Below are 15,207 nucleotides of genomic sequence, written 5' to 3'. Positions count from 1 at the left end.
AATCCTTGTACATATATATAAAAAGCATGCAAGAATCTGAAGTGAGCCCTGTAATTTCCTGAAGAACTGACACATCTCCAACAAAATAATTTTGGTGAAAACACAATTTCTGTGGGCATATATGTGCTTGCTTTGGTGCAGACTACATTTGTAGTCAAAGGTAGGAAAGAGCTAAAGCCATTCATCTGAGAATAGACAGGACCTCAGCGGTTCATTTCCTATTCCAAATCTCAGAGAAAAAAATGTTGCACTCAGTCTCCCATTTCTCAGGAATCACTGTCACTACCGGGCTGCTACACTAGCCTCGGTTGTTCCTACTGGAGCTGTTAAATCAGCAACTACAGAGCAAGAGAGGAACAAAAGAAAATTAACTGTATTAAAACCTGCATTACATATACTAAACCCCTGTATTAACTATTTTAAAAAAATATAAGCCAGTTTCTGTGCCACTCATAATAGATCAGTTCTTGCTCAAAGATGTTATTATCTATGCAGAACCCAAATCTTTCCCACTGCCCAGTTTCCCTTCCTTTCCTTTCTCTTCCCTGACTACTCCCATCTCTTGAACGCCTAGAGCCCTTGCTGGAGAAGGCAGAAGAGGGGTGGGGGGACAATGAGCACAGGGGAAATACCAGAAATCTGCAAGTTAAAGGCGTGCTCAGACATAATCCCAGAGAAGAGACCAGAGAAGAGAAAAATGCCGAAAGATTGCTTTGTTAGGAATTTCCTTGCAAGTAGCAATAGCTCAAAATGAAACATTGAGTCCTGCTCCTACTGGCTTTACAGGTGCCCAAAAGCTGACCTAATAATTTTACAGTGTCCCCTCTTTCCCTCCCCTTGCTGACTGCATTAGGTGGCTTGGTTGAGCCTGTGGAGACCAGAGGACATCCTCTAGCCAGGGGTTATAATGGGCCTCCTAGTATATATTTTTGCGAATAGCTGCAAGGGAGCAGAAGCAGGTCCTTGACCTTCTCTCAATGATTTTCTGAAAAAGATGCAGATCTTAGTAATTTTAATTTTTCCCCAGGACTTCTTACTAGTTCTTACTAGCTCTTACTAGAATAGTGGCACTCAGAAATGCCTTCACGCCAACAGTGAAGTCGCAGAGGTTTGAACCAATTCCCACCATGGTTATAGAAATACTCGTATTGTCGTTGGTGAACTCTGGGTCAGGGCTGTCTTTTGGAATAAACCTGTTAGAAGACCAGACCAATTCTCTTAAGTGACTGGAGCCCTTACAGCAAATCAGCAGTTTGAAATGTGGAGCTACGTGGAAATCTACCCAATCTCTCTCTTCCCTGGCTTCACAAGTGGGAGCTGTTGGTACCTGCACGGCTCTTGGTACAAGGCAGAGCAGAAGAGCATAGGAAGTTAATAATCCACAAGCCGTTCAGAAACATCTAGGACAGAGACACTGACAGCAGGGTATCATGTGTCTGCACTGAGCATCTAGTAAATTGTTTACTTGGAGGGCTGATGAGAAATGCACGGATGAACGTCTGAAGCAACTGCTTGGCAGGTAAGGCTACTCCTGTACTCTGACAGATAGCACTATGGTCTCGTCATCGCAGTGTCTTTTCCCCAAATGTATTTGCAGCAGTTTATCAACATTATATAATGCAAGGAGAGTTCGGAGCAAGGATAAAGGTTTGCTAGCCAGCTTTCGGTGTGCTTGTTTATTTGACATACTTGATTTACAGGTCTCCTGTTTACACAATGCACTTTCAGCAGTCCTCTCTTTTATTTTTAACGTTAAATTAATTACTCTTGATCCTAAATAAATATCTGGGAAGTCCTTCAGGTTTCAGGAGCAGGCTTGAACGACTGCTTTTAAGAACTACTCCAGTACATGGTTTATTGCCCATACAGTCAATGGTTATTGTACTCTATGTTTTCCTCTTGTTTACCGCCTTTTTTCCTTGCCACTGCACGGTTTTGTTTCCTCCTGCCGGGTGGGTAAAAAGGAAAGAAAAAAGGACGGGGAGGATGGGCAAGCGCTAGCAGCGCTGTCCCCCTCGGGGTTAGGGGGCGGCGAGGAAGCGGGGCCGGGGACCTCCTGCCCTTCAGAGGGGCAGGTCGCCCTTCCCGGGGGGGACGCGCCCACCGGCGCTGCCTCCGCGCCCGCCGCAGCCCCGGGGTTCCGGGGCCACCCTGCGGCGGTGGGCGGGGGGGGGGGACACCGCGGCTCCGCGGCCGAGGGAGCGGAGGGACTGAGGAATGGCGGGATGGAGGGATAACGGGTGGAGGGATGGAGGAGTGAGGGATGGACGGATGGAAAGATGGAGGGGCGAAGGACGGAGGGATGGGAGGAGGTGGGCTGGAGGGATGAGGGCTGGAGGGAGAAGGGATGGAAGAATGAGAAAATGAGGGCTGAGGGACGCAGGGATGACGGGCCGAGAAGCGGAGGGCTGCAGGAGCGAGCGCCCGCGCTCCCCAGCTGCTCCCCCTCCGCTGCGCGCCTCCGCGCCGCTCCCCGGCCCCCCCCGCCGCCGCTGCGCGTGCCCGCGCCCGGGGCTGACTCTCCCTCGCATCCTCCTCCCGCGGCGGCGGCGGCAGCGCCGGGGATGGGCAGCGAGAGCGCGCCCAGGAGCAGCCCGGGCCCCGCCGCTCCCCCCTGCTCCCGCACCCGCTGCTGCTCCTGCCCCGCCGCCCCCCGCGCCCCGGGGGCAGCGCCGCCGCCGCGCTACCCGCAGCCCCCGCCTCGGACGGGTGAGTCACCGGGCCCTGCCCTCCCCCCCCAAAAAAGCACCTGCCGCGCATCGCCCGTCTTCCTTCCTCCGCGCCTCCCATCCCGGAGCGGCCCCGGGGACGAGCGCTGGGGGAGCCGGGGGGTCGCGGAGAGGAGGCGCCGCGCTCACGCCTGCCCCTGCCCCCGCCCCCGGGGGAACGGGGGGTCCCGGCCCGGGCTTGCGCCCGCCCCGCGGGGCCGGAAGGTCCGGGGGGGCAGCAGGGGTGTCCCCGAGGCTCCATGGGGGCTGCGGGGGAAGGGGCTCCCGCCCCGCTGCCCCCCCCCCCCGGGCACCGCTGCCCATTCCCACCGGGGTCTCGCACACGCACAGCCGCACGCACAGACACCCCGACAGCCCCGCTCCCCAGCCGGGCCAGGGTCCCCCCATCCACGGCCCGCAGCCCTCACCCCCCCCACCCCGCCGCCGGGGCGGTTAGGGGGAGGGGGCAGCGCCTGAACTTTTGCAAAGGACCATTTGAAGGTGGGGCGAACCCGGCTCAGCAGAATTGGCTGCTTCACCGGAGTCGCCCCCCCGGGAGGCGGCGGAGGGTCCCGGTCCCCCTCGCGGGTCCGCTGAGTGCAGCGGAGCGTGGCTCTTCCCATGGGGGGTGGCTTCGGGTGGGACTCGGGGCCCAAATGGACTTTTCTGACACCACCACTCCCCCCAAGTAAATAATTAATTAAATAAAGCTGGGGAGGGGCGGGGGGAGAAGTCTGTGCTCGTTTTGCTTTCGCTGCCCTGAGCCGGGAGTGTGGACGATGGGATGCTGTGGCCGAAAAGCGTTTTCTGGTTTTTATGTGTCATGATGCACACGGTTGGTTGTAGGTAGTGTAGTAACTATCTGTATCCCAATAGTTTCCTGTCGAGAAGGGTTGTTATGGCAGCAGCGCTTCCCTCTTCTTTTATTTTGCATCTCTGGCTTAGAGTAATGTTAAAGACCTGGAAGGGGAGGGGGGGGGGGCAAAAAAAAGGCCCCAAAAAAGCAACCTCTTGCCTCCTTCCCAAATAGCCAACAAGTACAAATATGAGTCACACTAAACCTTCACTCCCTTCTCCAGAAGCTGGTGCTGTGATAACACTTAAGACTGAAGGAGACTGAGGGAAAATGTCATTATTTTTTTCCCCACAATTTCTGCTTTTTGTTAAATTTTGTCAGAATTTTTGCTTTGTGTTGTTTTTTTTATGTGTTTCACTTATACATTTTCATAGAATTCTTTCTTGCAAGGACTTCTTACTCCTGCATTACACTAGGTAAAGGGATTCAAGTGGTTCTACATACAAGTTACACACAACATTTGTGGGAAGGGAAAGCTTGTAATTCTGTAGATTTAGCATTTCTGTACAAGTTACAGGATGATGATTTTTCTTGTGATACAGAGGAATCTGCATGAAACTCATCAGAAAGGTCTCATCACATCCTAACTGACACAGCTGGTGGCAGTCTGAAACCGTAAGATTTAAAGGTTATCACGAAAGTAAGTTTCTCTGTTGCCTGTAATGATCAGCCTGTTCTCAGATAAACCACAAATAGTTGTAAGGGAAACCCTCTGATTCTGATTTCAGTTTAGTCAGTAGTGTTTTGGGGAAAATGTTTAAACTGTGAAGCCTTTCACAAGGATGGATGTTAAAAGCACATAAAATTGGTAGAGGGCTATATTACTCTGCAGTTTTTACTCTACACTTGTATAGGTACCATTTGTTGTCTTCAACTGGAGTTTGCTTGAGTAGAGGGTAAGCAGTAAATGATAAGGACAGAAGGATTTTGTCCTGAACACTCTCACATTTTTATTTCCTGCAGAATATTTGCAGACTGATATTGATATTGCAGGATGAAACATTATTGAATTGTGATATCTTGTTTCCAATTGTACATTTTGAAATAAGGTTGGCTTATCAGTAGGAAGGCAACACCAGTGTGTAACTGTTCATTTAAGAATGAAAAAATGTCCCAGGATCATTCATGTGTTGAAACAGACCAGATTCAGGTTAAATAGGTGAACTAAAATAATGTGGTGTAAGTGATCTGTAATTAATTTTCATTGCTTATAATGAAAACAGGCACTCTTGTTGTCTTCAAGAGATGTTGGAAGATAAATGAGAACAGCAAAGTTTATATTTTGAATAACAAACTAAACTGTTAAAAAAACCTCAGATATTTCTAAGGGAATACAAGCACATCTCTTGGTATAACTGTGGTCATGATTCTGATCCCAGCTAAATTAGTATGAGATTCTCCCCAGGCACCACTGTGAGCAGAATCAAAAAGGTCTTTGCTAACCATCTTTGAGGGGCCAGGATGTGAAAAGATAATTTGAACTTTTCCCCATGCAGTAGCTGGAAGGATTTATTTCATGTCTTGTATGGAATATTCCACGCTTTACCTTTCTGAGCTGTACTCAAGCCTATAGTTCTTACCTGCCCAGACAGCTCAACTGAGATATTTCTTGTGAGAAAGAATAATGTATATATAGCTAGGAGCAGTTTTACTGGGACCAACTAGTCAAATAATAGTCAGGTTTACTGGAAAAAGGGATTGACTTTGAGTGCTACTTTCATATCTGATACCACTAAAATTTCATTTTTAGGTCATGGGAATAACATGTTTCTTAAAATGGCATTATTTGGTTTATGGTTCTGATATGAAAGGACTAGCTGAATTTAATCAAGCTGGAGAGCAGATGTTTCCAACTTTAGTGATTTAAAAATATCCTTAGAAATTTAAAAATAACCTTAAATTGTAATGAAGAAAAGACAAATTTGGATGCTCTGAAAAGGGTTACAGCTGAAGTTATTTGATACAAGCGAACCAACAGATTGCACTTATTTAACATTAGATAGAGGTAAAATGGAACAAAAAAGAAAGCTGGCAAAACACAGTTATCATAGGAAAATAGTATAAACACTGAAATTATTCAAGAGGTTCCAACTTTAAGGGTCTGACGTCTTTATGGGACTCGAATGGAAAAGGTCCCATTGGCTTCAGTAAGCATTAGTACCTGGAGCGTATTCTAAGAGAAGGGACGGGTAAAGCTAATTAAATTAAGTACCACAAGAATTCTGACAGTTTCTAAAACTAGATTGGAAATGTACGTGTTTTCTTCAGTTAGAAGGAAGTCCTGGGTCCACCAAAACTGAATTGGAGTCTTGCCATCAATTTCGCTGGGGCCAAAATGTCACCCTGAGAATTATGTTTCAAGTGACTTTTGAAATACATTGCATGTTACATTTAATCTGGTTTTAATTTGTGTGATATTCTATTAAAATGAGGATACCTTTGCCAAGCTTGAGTTATTAATTAGTTATTAGCAATCATTTTCCCTTTCCTTTTACATTTTTTTAAATGTCAGTTTTTCAGAAATGGCAAGAAACACAAAACAGTCTTCCTGTAAAAGTGTACTCATAACCTGAATAATTCAAAGACTGTACTGTCATTGTGCAATCAATTTTTTAATATGATGCTGTCAAAGTCATAAAAAAAATAATCAAATGTGACATCATAGAAGACAATGTATATAGCTGACATGACATCCAAATGTTTTAATTTCCCCACTTTATATTTAGCAGTTAATGAAGATGGACTTTTCTTTCATTCCTCTGAGGAAACTCCTAACACAACAGATTAAATGTTCAGAAAAAATGACTATATTTTCTTAAAAAGAAAGATACCTCTTGTGAAGAAAAGTCCCTAATGTAAAGGAAATGAAATCATGAAGGAGACAATTTAAAGCCTTCAGTGGGAAACGGAACTGAGATAATTTGTAGCTATTGAGAAAAACTATTGTCAGATAGGTTTTCTAGAAGATGATAGGTATGATCTTGACAAAGGACAATTTATTAACTGTTCCTAACTAGGTGTGTACCTCGGTGTAAAAAAAAAAAGACTAACACACTTTTACCCTCAAAACCCATAGTCATTTCTGTGGTGTCTTTCTGCTGTTTTTCCTCCTAAATGAAGTATATTTAATGCTAATGAACAGTACTGGATTGGTGGAAATGGAAAATGAAACTGTGTTTACGCAGCGTTGGTGGAGCACAGAAAGCAGCAGCAGGGTGCAGTGACCCAGCACTGAGCTGCCATTCCAGCCCGGCTTGGGTGGGTACTGGGCGTGGAGACAGTGTTCGCCCACCGAGATCTTCCAGGTGGCTGAGAGCCTTTTTTCTCCAAGTAGTCAACATACTGAGGAAATTTGCCTGGAACGGGATTTTGTTAGCCTTGGCCTCTGTCATCTTCAAAGAAACTAGCCCCAGTTGTGGCTCCATGGAGACCTGGCCAGATTCTGCGAGGAGCTCGGTATTCTCAGCGCCAATACTTGTGAAAGCACTGAGTGTGTTTTCAAGATCCCCTAAGAAATGGAATGAAATAACCCGTTCATTTCACACAGGCCACAAACCAGCTTTCAAATCCCAATGATTTTCCGTCTCTACTGCGTGTTGGCTATATTTGAATCAGTGAACTAGAGGTGAAAGGCTCCAAAAATGTGATTACCAGTCCTCAGAGACATTTAGTTCTTCAAGGATATCTTACTGGAAATACTTGCTTGTGTTTCACAAACTGGACCAGAGAGAAATGAACTAATAACACATAAATATTTTTATTTTATTTTAATTTTTTGCATATTTTGTAGAGAGACTGTTAATTCCATGTTTCACGTATTTTGTCCTGGAATACACGTATAATCCATGAGCAAAGAGTCTTATACCTGTCCTTATTTCATTACCACATAATGCTATATATTTGATCTGACAAACATAGACAATGATTTAACCATACGCTGCCATACCTGTCTAACTTAAAACATTCCAATACTAATGTTCGGACTGGATTTTTTTTCTCCCTATATTTGCTACTCAGCAGCAGAAAATGTCAGAAAACAAATTAAATAAATAACAAATAAAATCAGTTATTTGTAATAGATTTTTATGTATAATGGCTTGGTTTTTATAAATTAAGCCTATGCTCTTTTGGGGAAAAAAAAAACCAAAACAACCAACTTAAAACTATTGTAATTGTGTTATACTACAATCTAAATCCACTATGTCAGTTAAGCTACTGAACTAAGGAAAGCCACCAACTGAACACTGAAAATGAATATTTAAGTGATAATCCAGCTGCTTAAAGGTCTCTTGTCTTTTTTGCAGATGTCTTCTCACTTTTAGTTTATCCAAGATAGCAACTACAGCAGTTTCAAATGGAGCAAGTGCGTTTAAACTGAGACCACAGGGAAGCCTGTTTTCTCATTCCAGTGTTAGACCGAACGCAGAGATCTATGAGGTCTAAACTTTGAAGTACATATACTTCCTTCAAAATTTTTTTTTTTATTTAGGAAATGAGTGTTGGTTTTTAAAATACGGAATGTATTTTTTAAATTTTGTATTTATCTAGCACCTTTATTATTGTTTTATTTACCTAATAAGACAACCCTAGAAAATATTTTTGGGACTTTATATATCAACTTCTATCACAAAGCATCTAGCTAACATTAAAACATTAATCATCATTTGTCATATTAAAATGCCCAAATTAAAAATCTGAACAAATGACAAATATAGACTTCTTAGTGATTAGCAAAAACTGGTATCAAATTTTGCATAATGCTTATATTTGACTGTTGATCAGTGTGCTTTAATGGCTAACTGTGAGTGATACTTAAAAATTCTTTAGCTAAAAAACATAAATCTAGTCCAAGTTTATTTAATACATGATGTCTTTCTTACTGCTTTGAACTAAAGTTCCAAGCTAGAAGTTTAAACTACTTTGAATGAAATCTGCCCATATTTATGATAAAATAATCACTAAGGATCTTGTTTACAGGTTTGTCTTTACATTTCCCCACAGTTCCTCCCACAGCTTTTTTTCACCCACTTTTTCACCCCAGATGGAGACACTAGGTAGGAGTTAAAAATATTTTTTAAAAAACTTCTAAATAATTAAGCAGCATTAACTCCCTGTATATTCAAAGACTTTCTTCAGATGAGTCACCACATTTTAGGAAGTCAGGTACCAACAGCAGTACCCAGGGCAGATTAGTGACCAAGGACAGATGGATGCAGGTGGCAAGTAGACCATGCCAGACAACATGGGGTGAAGCAGGCCTATAAAGCAACAAAAACAGTTTTCTCTGCTTATCAGGGTGACATTTAAGAGGTTTTTGAAACCAGAAAGATCTCCTTTTGAAACGAAAGACACAAGTATAGAAGTCCTCAAGAAACAAGTTTCTACCCCAAACTGTTTTGGATAGGATGAAATGTAAAATGTTGTAATATGTGTCTCAAAATATCAGAAACTATTTTTTTTTTTTTTTGAGGTTATTCTTTCAAACCAAGACTTCAGCAAAATTACTTCAATTTTGTGGAGCATTGTGATACCAGTGTAACTGCATATTCTGTCAAAATAGGATTCTATTGAAGTTTCTTCAGTGGCTTAAACTACAGGAGAAGAAAGACCTTCCTTAAAATTAAGATAGCGCTGAATGAAGGCATCAGTCATGAAATTGTGAGATGCAGAGCTTTAGGAATGCGTTTATTCCAGTAAACTGGCTGATTGTGTACACGTTACTCATGACAACTGCTCTGACTTCATAGAACTGAGTCCTTGCTATTCTTTGGCAAAGCAGTGGAAGTCTCTGCTTAGAGGGAGGGTGTAGAACTGATGGCAGAACTTGTTTGGGAATTCTCCATCAAAATTATTTTTCAGTAAAAATATTTCATGGTTTGAAATTAGAATTGGCATTAGTATGAATCAATAATAGAAGATCCCTAATTTAATTTGGGAAATGGACAATCATGAACTTTTTGAAATTAAGAATTTGAAATGGGAAATATTTTATGGTCACTACCGCTGAATATTTCATTTAAATGGAATGAGAGCACATCCAACTACACTTAGAAAGCAATCAAGTTGTTATTGTTGCCTGTATTGTTATATTTGGAATAAAATTTATCAGCTAAACAGCCAAGACTATCAACCTAGCTATACGAACTTTACGATTTATTTAAGCTGGCAATACAAGATTTTCACAAAATAGCTGCTTAACACTATTATTCAGCAGTTCTAAATACCCATAGTTTAAAGGCCAATGTGTAAGTAAAATGAAGTAAGCTTGCGCTGACACAAATGCTAATTAGTTTCTTGACAACTACCAGGCTTAAAAAAGAGTTTTCAAGCAACACTGTTTAGCTGAATGGAGAGAGAAAATGCAGTAATATCCAACAAATGCCATTTTGGAGCATAATAAACTTGCTAATTCTAGAACTTGCAATAATTAGGGGAATTTTAAGTGAGAATGCTTGCCCCAAACAACATTGACCTCAACCAGCTAAGCTAAGACAGCTGATGTCCTACACTGAGTATTGGCACTGATGTAAGAGTTGCAAGGGAGGATCTCAGGGATGGAACCAAACTGCACTTCCCAGGCGGTGTCTGTGTCTCCCCTGTAGCCACTTACCAGCCACCCTTGCTGCGCAGCACGTGTGGGGAACAAAGGAATGACCAGCTGCCTCCCCAGCAAAGCTTCCTGGGGGACCCAGCCAAAATTCCTCATTACCTGACCTTGCTGAGCCTGGATGCTCTGTACATGCCTTCCTGACCTGACGGACCTCCAGTACTGGTCCACATGCCCACCTGCAGCAAGCTGATAGTATTTGAGATTCTAGCTAAAGAGTCTTTCAGGAGAAAGCATGAGAAGATTACAGAAAAAACATTTTAAATATTTTGACAGTTAGTTAGAATACACATAGCTAGATAAAGTGTGTTTCCTTAAGGCCCCACTGAGCTGAAGAGCCTTCTTTCCGCAGGTATCCTAGGGCAGGCAAGTGCAAGCAGCTGAGAGCATCTGTATTGTTAAAGCAACCATAACAAAAAAAATAACAATAATAATTAAATCTGTTTTGTAGATCTTTCCAGACAAGGGAGCTTTAAGCCTTGCACGACAAGTGGTGCCACTAGTCGATGGGAAGGAATTCCAAACTGATTCACATTGGAGCAAAACACAGCAACACTGCTATGAAACTCAGGGCTGGGAATTTTTACATAGTTGATAATACCCAGCATGAGCCTGAGAGTAATTTAATTTCATGCAAACGATTAAATAAATAGGAAAATGGTTGGTGTGTGTGTACATATAAACTACAGTATGAATGAGTCAACTCAGTTCAAATACAAAGAAGCGGTTGGCAAAACCCTGCAAACTACATCGGTGGGTAACCAAAGAAGATACCAGCAGTCACATTTTTTTTTCACATTTATAAGACGTGATTACCAAATGAGGAGACAAATGCCAGTCTTAGAAGTACAACTTGAAACTGGGAGACTACCTGTTATCAGAATAGGTTGCTTCATCCCACATCATCTTGACACTTTCAAATAAGTCTAAATTTAATTAGCTTTCACATCACTACATTCCTCTCAATCTTGTTATGAGTCAAAACAGACTAGCTGTGGAGACAACTCGCTTTCTCAAATAATGATTTTGTGACCGTATTATGCACAGTGTTCATTGCTGAGGAACAAAATCTGTTTTTCTTAACACCTAAGATACACAGGGGGGAAAAAATGTTGTAAGTCTGTTGCATAGTTAGCAACAAAGAACTCAGCCATATGCAAATATAATTTTGTTTATGGGCAATTTTACGATTTCACTAGTTTCCTATTCTGAAAAGAACAAAACCATAAGTTGAACATTTCTACAGATTAAGAAGTTATTTTTGTCAGTCAGTAATTCTGCTTTTAGGAAAATCTAGTTGTAGATAAATTGAGAAGACTGATTATGAAAGAACCAAAATAATTTATTTTGTATGATGAATTTTGTATGAAGAAACACTGCAGCAGAAAGCTATTTCAGAATAGAAACTAGAAAAATGTACCTTTTTCACTTTTTCAAAACAGCTTTTCCTTGAAATTTGCACAATTCCAAGAGACATTTTGATGTAAAAACATGAAATTGTCTTTCATTCTCCTCTGAAAAAATTTAATGCAGCTCTAGATCTAAAAGAAGAATATGATATCCGATTGGATGTTACCAGGAAAACCTGCGGCTTTCTGTGTTAAGGCACATAAAGACAATCATCTCATCTGCTGGAAAGAATCACTGTGTCTTAACCATGTATTTTAAGTATATATACATACACTTATATAGGCATATACATTCACACACACATACTCCTGTTCCTCCTGGTCCACAATAGCAGCTGAGCTCTTCAGGCACCCTGCCTGGTTAAAATCCTTCTCCCTGAAAGTCAGCTTTTCTTTTTTCCCTCCTAATAGAGCAATTTCCTGTGGTGGATTTATGCATTTATCTCTTTTCTTGAACTTTGTTGGATTGGCCTAATTTGTAATTCTTTTTGCTCGCATTACTATGCAGATAATATTTGTTCCTTTCATTGGGTTGTTATAGAATAAGTCATTTTGATGTTTGTGCCCCATTTTTATAAGTGCTTAATGCCATGTAATGTTTATGGATTACCTGTAGTCTTCAGGTAAGTAGAAAAAATTACTCCAGAATTATGCCTCTCTGAAGGTCAGAGGCACACAGCTAGAAATGGAAACCAAGCACTAGGTTCCCAGTCCATGGCTCCAGCCGCACCTCCTCCTACAGTACAAAATTGGTTTAGCACAGATTTTCCCCAAAATATGGAGAACAATTTTGATGCCACGAAGGGAATGTAATACGTGATAATCACAGGCTATTTCAGCAGCAATGAGAAAAGGCTGGTATAGACCTGGCAGAATAGCCACTGATCAGTCTAGATAGTAAACTAAGCTGTCTACTGGTATGCACATTTTTTGAAGTTTTCTGCAAAGTATTGCTTCGAAATAGTATTTTTCTCTTGCTTCATTATCACCTGTCTTCCTTTCTAGTTTGTTCCCTCTTAGTCATAGCTGATCCTGCCTTAACTTCTGTGACACTTTCTTCCTACCTTTGTTTCTTCTGTTCCTCGGATTTTTTATTTCACTTCTTAATTGCCATCTTTTTCTTTCCACCATTTCCTAAACTGTCAATTCTTACTTAATTATTAAAAAGTTATTTTATTTGTCCCTGGAAAAAAAGAGTGAAATTTAAGTTTTCCCTAAAAATTATCTGTGATGATTGTGGGCAAAATCCACGCAGTGACTTAAAGCTACAACGGAGTTTAAGCAGCAGCAATGTGACTTGTATGTATTTGCCTGTATTAGCAAGTAATTCAGCAGAACAGGAGCAGACCGGTAGATCAAAGCAGCTGGTGCTTAGGTCCTTATATTTAAGGTATGTGATCAATGCATTTTACCATGGGTTACATTTAGTTTGGTATCTTGGACCAAATGCTATCACCCTGCATGTAGTCTGAGGCTGCTCAAAGGACTGATTGGTTCAGATCCTTTTGCCCCCGCTGCAGGTTCTGGTACATTTGGTACAGACGGGAAGCAGAGCTTCCGGTTACTTTGCTTCAAAAGAAGTCTCATCCACGCGCACCGAGACTGCTTTGCAAAGCAAACTAATGTATGGAAATTGGGAATCACTGCAAACCCACACTACTTCTCGAGTCAAACGGCAGTCTCCTAGACTCTGAGCAACAAACTCCACCACCACCTTGCTTGGAGTTGCACATTCCTGACTCAGTTTTTAGTCTTAAAATTTTTATTTGTGTATGTTCCAAGAAGAACCTTAAGTCTTCTGAAGACTGAACAAGTTCAAGGACTGTGTAAATCTTTCATGCTGACAGCTTGTGGACTGAGTACTGCAACCAGGTACCCGTTCCTTGGGCAGCTCTGTCTGGCACTAGGCTAGTCATTCATCTCTTCTGTGTGGGTAAATAAACACGTAATATCCCCATTCTGACCATGGAGTGACATGGCTCCTACAGGTGTGGCCAGTGTCTCAGAACAGTCCCTGGGAGTAACAGGTTGCAGTGCCACAGCCAGGGCAGGGAATCAGCAGAATTGAACCCAGACTGCCAACATCTGGGTTGGCAGATCACAGTGTTATTAGTGAAGCGCCCGCACATATCTTCCCTTTTTATTTTAAATGAAAAGCTTTATTCCATTTCTTTTTGTCTTCCCTCCAGTTTCTAAAAAGGAAAAAAAAAATAAATATCTACTTTGTTAAAAAAATCTGAAACTTGGACAGATAGATGCACATCCTTCATATCCTAAGCAGGGTGCTCAACTTCTGGCTGGGTGAAATTTACTACAGCCTTTCTGGTTAGCATTCCCCTCTGTATCAAACTCTCTGTTCAGTGCCATGACTTTACATAGCTCTCTGCTCTGTGTGCAGTTGCGCACTCCCCAGTCTGTATCGCTTACCTTCCTGGGGGATGGTGTCCAGCTCATCAACGCTTAAATAGAGATGCTTCATCTAATGTGAGGACAAGACACCAAAAGTGACATAATGAATTGCTCTGCCTTTAGTACCCAAACTTCTTTTTGGACGTAATTGTCAAGCTTTGCAATGTTTAACTGACAGGTAATTTGTTTACAAAACCTTGTTCTTTCCCCTGAGTTAGGCTTCCCGTGCAAATCGCAGGAGATAGATGAGTAAGAGTGGGATCCAGAGAAATCAACAAGCAGAAGGAGGGATAGCTTCAAGGAAATATGGTGGGACCATAATATACGTGCAACCTACACCTTTCAGCACTGGGGAAGTATCTACTATCCTCCAAAAGCAAGCATATAAGCTAGACCTGCCTATTCTACAAAATAATTAGAACATGTTGATAACTGATGCCGAAATATCCAGAAATTAGAGCACTTACTATGGAGAAAAAATTTCACTCACAGGCACTTTCAGATCAGAAATGTGCCCTAACTACTGATTGAACGGTTGTTCTGGGATGAAGTTAGTGCCTTTCTCCTCTTGAAACTTTGCCAATTTGGATAACTGATTAAATAGCTAATGGAGAAGGAACTTAGACCTGACCCTTTTCTTCTCAGAAGAGTGGACTAACATTGGTCTGTGGTTCCTATTTGGCTGAATAGATATTTAAAAGCAGACTGAAGGAGGGGAAAATGAAAAAGTCGTCTTGCCAAATAAAAAGTACTTTCTGGTTAACAGGAACCTCCTGGAAGGCAGACAGGTTCAAATCTAACACTCTGTATAGGTTAGATGAAGTGGAGTTGTGTCTCCCAAGAGAGAATTTCATTGGCTGTGGTTTCAGAAAGTCTTGCTTTCTGCCTTCTTTCCCCCGCTCCCCCTTTCTTTTTCTTGTTTTCGATGACGTCTGCTCTGGCAAGCGTGTTCTCGGAAAACATATTGGCGCTCTCTGTGGGGTGAGACTGCTGCCTCCTGCGAGCAAGTTCACACTCTGAGAACCTTGGCAGGGTCAGGGCTTGAGGATTTGGTGCCTGAGCACCACGAGCTTGGACACACTGGGTTGCAGTTACATGAGGGCTGGGAAGTGTTGGTGGTGTCTGAACACTCAACTTAGCATTGTCAAAAATGGCAACTAAATGCCTTGGTAGGCTTTATCTTTATACTTTATTTTAGGGTGTTAAAAAGTAATGCTT

The 15,207-nt window shown here is 42.1% G+C and overlaps 1 protein-coding gene across 1 annotated transcript in view; it reads left to right on the top strand.

Annotated features, from left to right (window-relative positions):
• The first annotated feature begins 1,325 nt into the window (after positions 1–1,325).
• FUT9 (fucosyltransferase 9) overlaps positions 1,326–15,207 on the top strand; it is a 113,186-nt gene continuing 99,304 nt past the window's right edge. The window contains exon 1 of the mRNA XM_040599432.1: positions 1,326–1,519. The gene's annotated coding sequence lies outside the window, so the exon portion shown is untranslated. The remainder of the gene's footprint in view (positions 1,520–15,207) is intronic.

The sequence above is a fragment of the Falco naumanni genome, chromosome 6 (genome assembly GCF_017639655.2).
Source record: "Falco naumanni isolate bFalNau1 chromosome 6, bFalNau1.pat, whole genome shotgun sequence".
Lineage (NCBI taxonomy): Eukaryota > Metazoa > Chordata > Aves > Falconiformes > Falconidae > Falco > Falco naumanni.
This window is presented reverse-complemented; position numbering and strand designations above follow the sequence as displayed.